This window comes from Eulemur rufifrons, chromosome 7 (genome assembly GCF_041146395.1).
Source record: "Eulemur rufifrons isolate Redbay chromosome 7, OSU_ERuf_1, whole genome shotgun sequence".
NCBI lineage: Eukaryota > Metazoa > Chordata > Mammalia > Primates > Lemuridae > Eulemur > Eulemur rufifrons.
In genome coordinates this window covers 225,084,520-225,091,648 of record NC_090989.1, presented here as the reverse complement: position 1 = coordinate 225,091,648, position 7,129 = coordinate 225,084,520, and the positions used below count along the sequence as shown (strand labels likewise).

Genomic DNA, 7,129 nt, shown 5'->3' with positions numbered 1-7,129 from the left:
ACCATTTTGCCCTCATTTGATCTATCATCACAGGGTTGTTTTCCTTCCCTCTCCCACACTGAAGCCACCAGTCACACAAACAGACACACACACACTCACACACTCACACTCTTCAATGTGGACCTGTCCTTCAAAAGCCAAAAACAACAAGATCAAAAAGTCGTAGGTGGAGCAGATGTCAAGCGGTCCCCCTGGACGCCTACTTAACCCCTTCCAGAGGTCTGGCTGGACCCTGGTAAAGAATTGATTTGGTGAGGAAAGCAGCAGGCTTAGTAAACACGGCCCCACCCCTCCTTGTAAATCTCCAAAACTAAGGACGTGCAAGGATTCCACGCACTTGCCATCTGCTCCCAGGGAAGTGTACACACAACTGCTTTTCAAAAGGCAACTTTGACTGTGAACGTGCTTTGCTAATTGGGGTTGTTTATGACCCAAGGTAATAAAATTTGATGTTGCAAACTGGAACCATTTTCCTTGTTTTGTTTGCTTAGACCCTGCTCTCTTCCTGCTCTAGAACTCTTATCCAAAACCAGGTGTGTGAAATGTCTGAGCATCAGTTAAGTAATTGGGGCCTTTTATCTACCTGACAGAGATATATGGGGAATTTTAAGACCTAGTGATCACAAATAGGCAGGAAATTAGCATGAAGGAATTTTTCCATATCTTACCTCTAAACACAGTATGCATCTCTAATTTATCATATTAGACTGGGATCATATTGGAACGGCCTATAACTCTTTAATACAGTGAAAAAAAATTGCAAGTAATTTTGAAAGGCCTCAAAGCCATCTTCTCAAATTGCAGCTCTTTTTGAAAATAGAAAAATATACGTCAAGTTGGATATTACACAGTAAGATGAAGAAATGGAAATTTTCTGAGGGTGCTTGGTTGGAACAAGCTTACAAAATATTTACAGTAACCAGAATAATCAAGTTATTTTCCTGTAATCAGATAACTTTTGACTTCAGTTGAGTGGTCACTTAGTAAAGGAGAAACTATGTTTGCAAATCAAATATTGAGTGTGACGTAGCGCTGGACACATTTCCAACTCCTTCAACCAAAGCTCTGTGGTCACTGAATAGCCCTCAAAGATGCAAGCAACGTCTTTCCCTTAAAAAAAAAAAAGTGGCTTTAAATTCATGCTCTTTTTAATCAAAAGCATTTGATGGTCATTAATTACATGTTTGTCAGAAACTCTAGGCTGTTTAAAACATTGTCCTTTAAACTGGAGTATCACATTCAAGTGCACTGCAAGTCCACAGTGGGTTTTATTGCACTTTTACTTCACCTTTCCCCGGTGTCGGGCGATTCGGTTGCATATGAGCTGACAGCATCAGCAATGCGGAGTCAGCAGGGGATGACAGACACTGGGGCTTGTGACTTTCAAATATGTGGGCAGCCATATTTCAGGGGGCAGACCCCAGCAACGGGTCTGCTTTCATTTACTCGTGCTGAATGCTTTGGTCCCAGGGCTCAGTTATGGAGTTTGACATCTCCCAAGGTGCTCCAGAAGGCCATATCCAGGCAAAAATGCGCCAAACGATAACTTAATCACAACCAGGAGACGCGGCATTGTGCAGTTGGCCATTGTGGACACCCCATTCCCAAAACTCAGTCTGTCTCTGCGTTGTCCGCAGGAGGCAGAAGGCAAGCTGGAGGGGGCAGCCTAACAGGAAGGCGGGCCACACAGACCCACGTTCCAAACGCTATGAAAGTTGAGCGCCAGCTACACATTAGGAGGGCTGCCACAGACCTGGAGTCCTAGGTTCTGTCCTCACTGGCCCATTCCAAGCTGGGACTCAGTCTGTGCTCTTCTCCTAGCCTGACTCGGGGGACACAGCAAGTACGGGTTGTGGCTGGCTGGGAAAACAGTCCACGGCACTTTCGTCTCCCTGTGCCTTCTCTCACGCTTATTCCTCCTCTGGAGAACCCACCACAGTTTCAGTCCCACCGGAGTCCAACCTGCATTTCAATGTCCAAGTCAAATTCTGTCTCTCCCAAGAGCTTTCTTAGCATCATCCAGATGTCATGTGGGGTCTCTCTCTCCTCAGATACGGAGTTAAACTTGGCCAGTTTCCAGTTTGTTATCCCAGGCTGCTGGGAAGCCCTCCCCGTCACATCCATGAGCTCCTAGGACGTAGCCTCCTGTTTCGCTCTGCTGCCTGCGCCCTGCATCGAACTATCTCCATTCCGCCCCAGGGGCCAGAACACACAACTCAGTCGAGGAAAAAGGATTTATATTAAGCGTTTCATAATCTTTGTAAGCATTGTTGAAGATTTAGCACTTCACAGGGAGGAATTACACTGCGCAGCATGCAATCTTGCATCATCTCCTGGCCCCCAGTCAAGCTTCCCTCCCCACTCTTTCTCCTCCTCCCCCTCACCCTCTCTCCCCCACTCCTCCTCCCTGTATCTCTCTCTCTTCCTATCCCACCCCCATCCCTCTTTCTCCCCCTCCTTCCCCCAACCCCTTGCCCCACTAATACCAACAAATTTCTTGCTTTGTCCTAAGTAGGGCAATTCTTGTAGGATGCTTGGGATCTCAGCTTCCATCCAAATTGATGTGCCAGGAAATTTCTTTTGAAATAGCCACAGCGTTTAACCTGAATCAAATTCCTCTGAAAACAATTTTCACCAATTGTGTTGCCTTCAGAATTGATATCCCTCCCAAACACCCACGTTGTGTGCCTGTATTCTGTGGATTCTTATAGAATAATATATGCATAATGTATTTTGTATCTGAGCTTTTTACATACATGTCTTAATCTTCATATTATTTGGGGAGCTCTGGAAAGCACAAACCGTATATTTTCTTTTTTGTGTCCCCTTAAAGTGTAGAGAACAGTGCTTTCCTGTATAGGACTCTTAAAGGTTTCTGGAATCGTCTCAGAAAGACTGTGAGTTCTTCAAAGTAAAAACCAACTGGCTGAGTTTTATTGAAGTAGATTCACAGAAGTAAGCTTAAATACCACCAGCACCACCCGTGTAGTTAGAATCCAATTGGATACACTAGACACAGATATACTTTGAAGAAAGTAGTCAAATCTGCTATTAAACACATTAATAGAGATTTTTTCAAATAATTCATTTTTCAGATTAAATCAGAAGCTGATTAATTATTCTTTATGGTTTAATATTCCTCCATAAATTGTAAAATTTTTCTCTTATTTCTTTAAATATGATAAACACTGTTATATTTTATACCTAAAAATGCTAGTATCTGAAGTCTTCCTTGATTGATTTCTATTATATTTTGTTTCTCATGATATCTTTTTTTTTCCACTAAATGTTTAGTGAATCATGACAGTAAGTTTCTTAATTTTCTGAATGGAATGAAAGTCGTTTTTCATTTCAGATTTTTGTCAGGCCATTCAAGTAGTGTGTGTTCAGGTTGAAAATATGATTGGAGGGAGGATCGTGGTTACAACTTTTCAAGCACTATTATTTGTCTTCCTCTACTCAGCAGCTGAGCATTTTCTACCCAGTCCTGATTGTGCAAATGGGAGTAAGTTGGGAGAATGGTTTGTTTTTAGTTCATCCTCACATTGAAGGCCAAGAAATCCCAACAAGAAAACTAACATGGAAACCACACTTATCTAAGGACAATGAAGAATGCCTAAGTCTAAGAGAAGATTTTAAAAGTAGTCAGAGAGAAAAGATAGACTATATTCAAGGAAGGTAGTTTTTAGATCAAAAGCTACAATGGAAGCCAAAAAAAAAAAAAAAGGAGTATATCTTCAATGTGCTGAAAGAAAACAATCACTAACCTCAAAACCCATACCCAGTAAAATAGCCTTCAAAAATGAATGTAAAATAAAGACATTTTCAGACAACAAACACTAAGAGAATTTGCTACTGAAGAAAGAAATTCTAAAGGATTCCAGGCAGAAGGAAAATGATCTCGGATGGCAGGTTAGAGATACAGAAAGAATAAAGAACAAAGAACATGACTAATATATGGGTAAAAGTAGACAGACATAGACCACATGAAATAAAAATCATAAAGTCTTGTGAGGTTAAGGATAAACAAAAATAAAATACACAACAAAAATAACATATAATTCAAGAATAATGTAAATGGAGTTTTCTTTTCTAAGGGCCTTGTTTTGTTTGAATAGACAGAGATAAGCAAAATCTCCTTTCCCCTCAAGGAAACTCTTAAAAGATGACCCCTAATTCTACTTTACTATTTCTTCTGACATCACTTCAAATTATATGTATTTTGAGTCCAAAAAAATCAAGATTAATTTTTTATCTTTATTTTTATAGGAGTCCTGTCAAAGCAAAGCTCAGAAGCAGAATTGTAGAACTGATAGATTACATCTTGTGGTTTCATAGACAAAACTCCAACTAACATAAGCCCTTTGTTCTGATGTTCACAGACCCTCTCTTCTTTCCATTCACACCACCTCACCCTCTGAGATGGTCTGTCCAGGATGTGCACTTGAGTTAGAGAAAGAATTCAAGTCCGTGCTTTGTCGTTTTCTGCTTGGGAAAGCCTGAATAACTTAAACTCTTCATCTCAGTTTCTTCCATACAACACAATGCTCCTAAGTAGACCTTAGAGCCACAGATGTGGGTACATAATCACAGATCTATCCCTTACCAGTAGTGTGCTCTTCGACAAGTTTAATTTTTCCACAGCTCATCTATAAAATAGCTTACTAGAATTTCTTAACCCAGTACCTGGCTCATACTAAGTACTCAAGTACCTACTACGTTGATCCTCATTGTTTGCGGATTCTGTATTCGTACCTTCATCTACTTGATAAAATTCATTTGTAACCTCAAAATTAATACTCATGGTGCTTTCCCAGTCATTCATAGACATGCCCAGAGCAGCAAAAAATTTGAGTCACCCCATATGCATGTTCTCAGTGAAGGTCAAATAAAGATGCACTGCCTTCTTGTTCAGCTCTCGTGGCTCTAAAGTGCTACTTACTGTTCCTAAGCACAAGAAGGCTGTGAGGTCCATTACAGAGAAAATACACATGTTATATAAGCTTCATTTAGCCTGAGATATAGTGCCGTTGGCTGTGAGTTCAATGTTAATGAATCAACAATGTATATTAAATAAGCATCTTTAAACAGAACTCTAAGATACATAAAAGGAGGTTATGTATGGATCAGTTGATGAAAATGTGGTCAAAGACTCACAGGAATCTAATCTCATACTTCCTATAAGAGCTATTACAGTATTCATTAATTTAGTCTTTGTGAACTTTATAGAACATACCTACCAAGAATAATAAGAATCAACTGTATAGTCTTTTCCAACTGTAACATGAAGATTAATAACCCCTGGTCACACAGCTGTCATGATGAGAGTTATTTGTCAGAAAGTTTTATAAATGTGTTTTTGCCCATCTGAATTTATCATGTTAGTTTCCTAACAGTTCTTTCTTAACTCTTCCTCTTCCAGGGTCATGGAGCTCACGTATAACTTTTATCAATTCAAAAGATTCCCAATGGCAGCAGAGGTGATGGGAAAAGGCATGGGCTTTGGAGGCAGACACATCTGGGATCCAAGCCTTGTCTTCCTACTTAGCAGCAGTAACGACTTGGAGAAAGTTATTCTTCAATCTTCAACTTCTCTATCCATCAGCTGTGATGGAACTGACATCAAGATGCAGATTGTCATAAAAGCTCTTACAGGGAAAACCATCACTCTTAAAGTTGAACCCTTGGATACAATAGACAATATGAAGGCCAAGATCCAGGATAAGGAAGAAATTCCTCCTGATCAGCAAAAACTGACCTTTGCTGGCAGAAACCTAGAAGATGGACATTCTCTGTCTGACTACAAAGTTCAAAAGGAGTTCACTCTTTATCTTGTGTTGAGGTGCTAAGAAAAGGAAGAAGTCTTACACCACTCCTAAGAATAAGCATAAGAGAAAGGTTACCCTGGCTGTCTTGAAATACCGTAAGGTGAATGAGAATAACAAAAGTAGTCATCTTCATTGGAAGTGCTCTTCAGATGAATGTGGTGCTAGAGTGTTTATGGCCAGCCCCTTTGACAGACACTATCGCGGCAAATGTTTTCTGATCTGCTTCCACAAACCAGAAGGCAAGTAATTCCTTATCAGTAAGTAAAAGACATGAACTAAGGGAGGAAGGGAAGAGTGGAGGGAGGGAAGGAGAACAGGGAGGAAATCAGTCTTTGCACTTACCAATACTTTCCTCTACCCAAATGATAAAATCCAAACTTGATTGTTTAAGTTGACCACAATATGGCTCCAGCTCACGTATCACATGACTCCCTTATATAAGTCCCTTGATCTGCTTTTTGGGCCCCAAATGTATGAGAACTTCTCTCCTACATTTACTGCTCACTTTCTTCCCACCTGTTATGCAATTCTACTTCCTCTTCATCCTGTCTAAATTCTTCACATTTTTCAAGGTCCACTTGGAGTCCCACTTCCTCTATGAAGCCTCTCCAGTAGTTTACTCTAGTCAGTAGACACAGAAAGACCAAGGCAAAGACCAAGAAGGGAATCTCTAAATCTATTAAAGGAGGAAGACAAACCAAAAAGAAGGGGGGAAAAAAAAAACCTGCCCTAAATTTTCCAGTAAACCTCCCCAACTTGGCTGTTCATTTTTTTCTACCCATTTTCTCCATATACTCTTCCACGAACTCTGTGTCTTGCATTTTGCTTATTCTGATTGTGAATATCCTTTTTTGCTTTCTGGGTATTCAACCTCTACCCCCATTCTCCAAATCTCTGTTCTCTGGTCTATCCAATAAGCTAAAATGTGACTTTCCCAGTCCAATATTAACAGTTTACATGGAACCAGAAATACAGCCCACACATGGATCATATGGATGGTACCACCAAATTATATGGAAAATTTCACAAGCTTAAGCCCTATCTTACTAACTAAATATAAATTCTTTGATGATATCTCTTCATGTCCCCCACAGTTTTTAGATGGTGCAATAACAATAAAGATGATATTAATAATAGAATATAAAACATTTGTAGAGTTCTTGCTATATCCTGGATACCATGCCAAGAACTTTATAAACATTACCCATTTAATTCCCACAACAAACCTTTGCAGTATTATCATATCTCTGTTTTATCTATGAGATAAGAAAAACAGAAGTCATGAAACAATGCTAGTAAGA

The 7,129-nt window shown here is 39.9% G+C and overlaps 1 pseudogene; it reads left to right on the top strand.

Annotated features, from left to right (window-relative positions):
* The first annotated feature begins 5,627 nt into the window (after positions 1-5,627).
* LOC138387236 (ubiquitin-ribosomal protein eS31 fusion protein-like) lies at positions 5,628-6,075 on the top strand (annotated as a pseudogene).
* Positions 6,076-7,129: the final 1,054 nt, after the last annotated feature.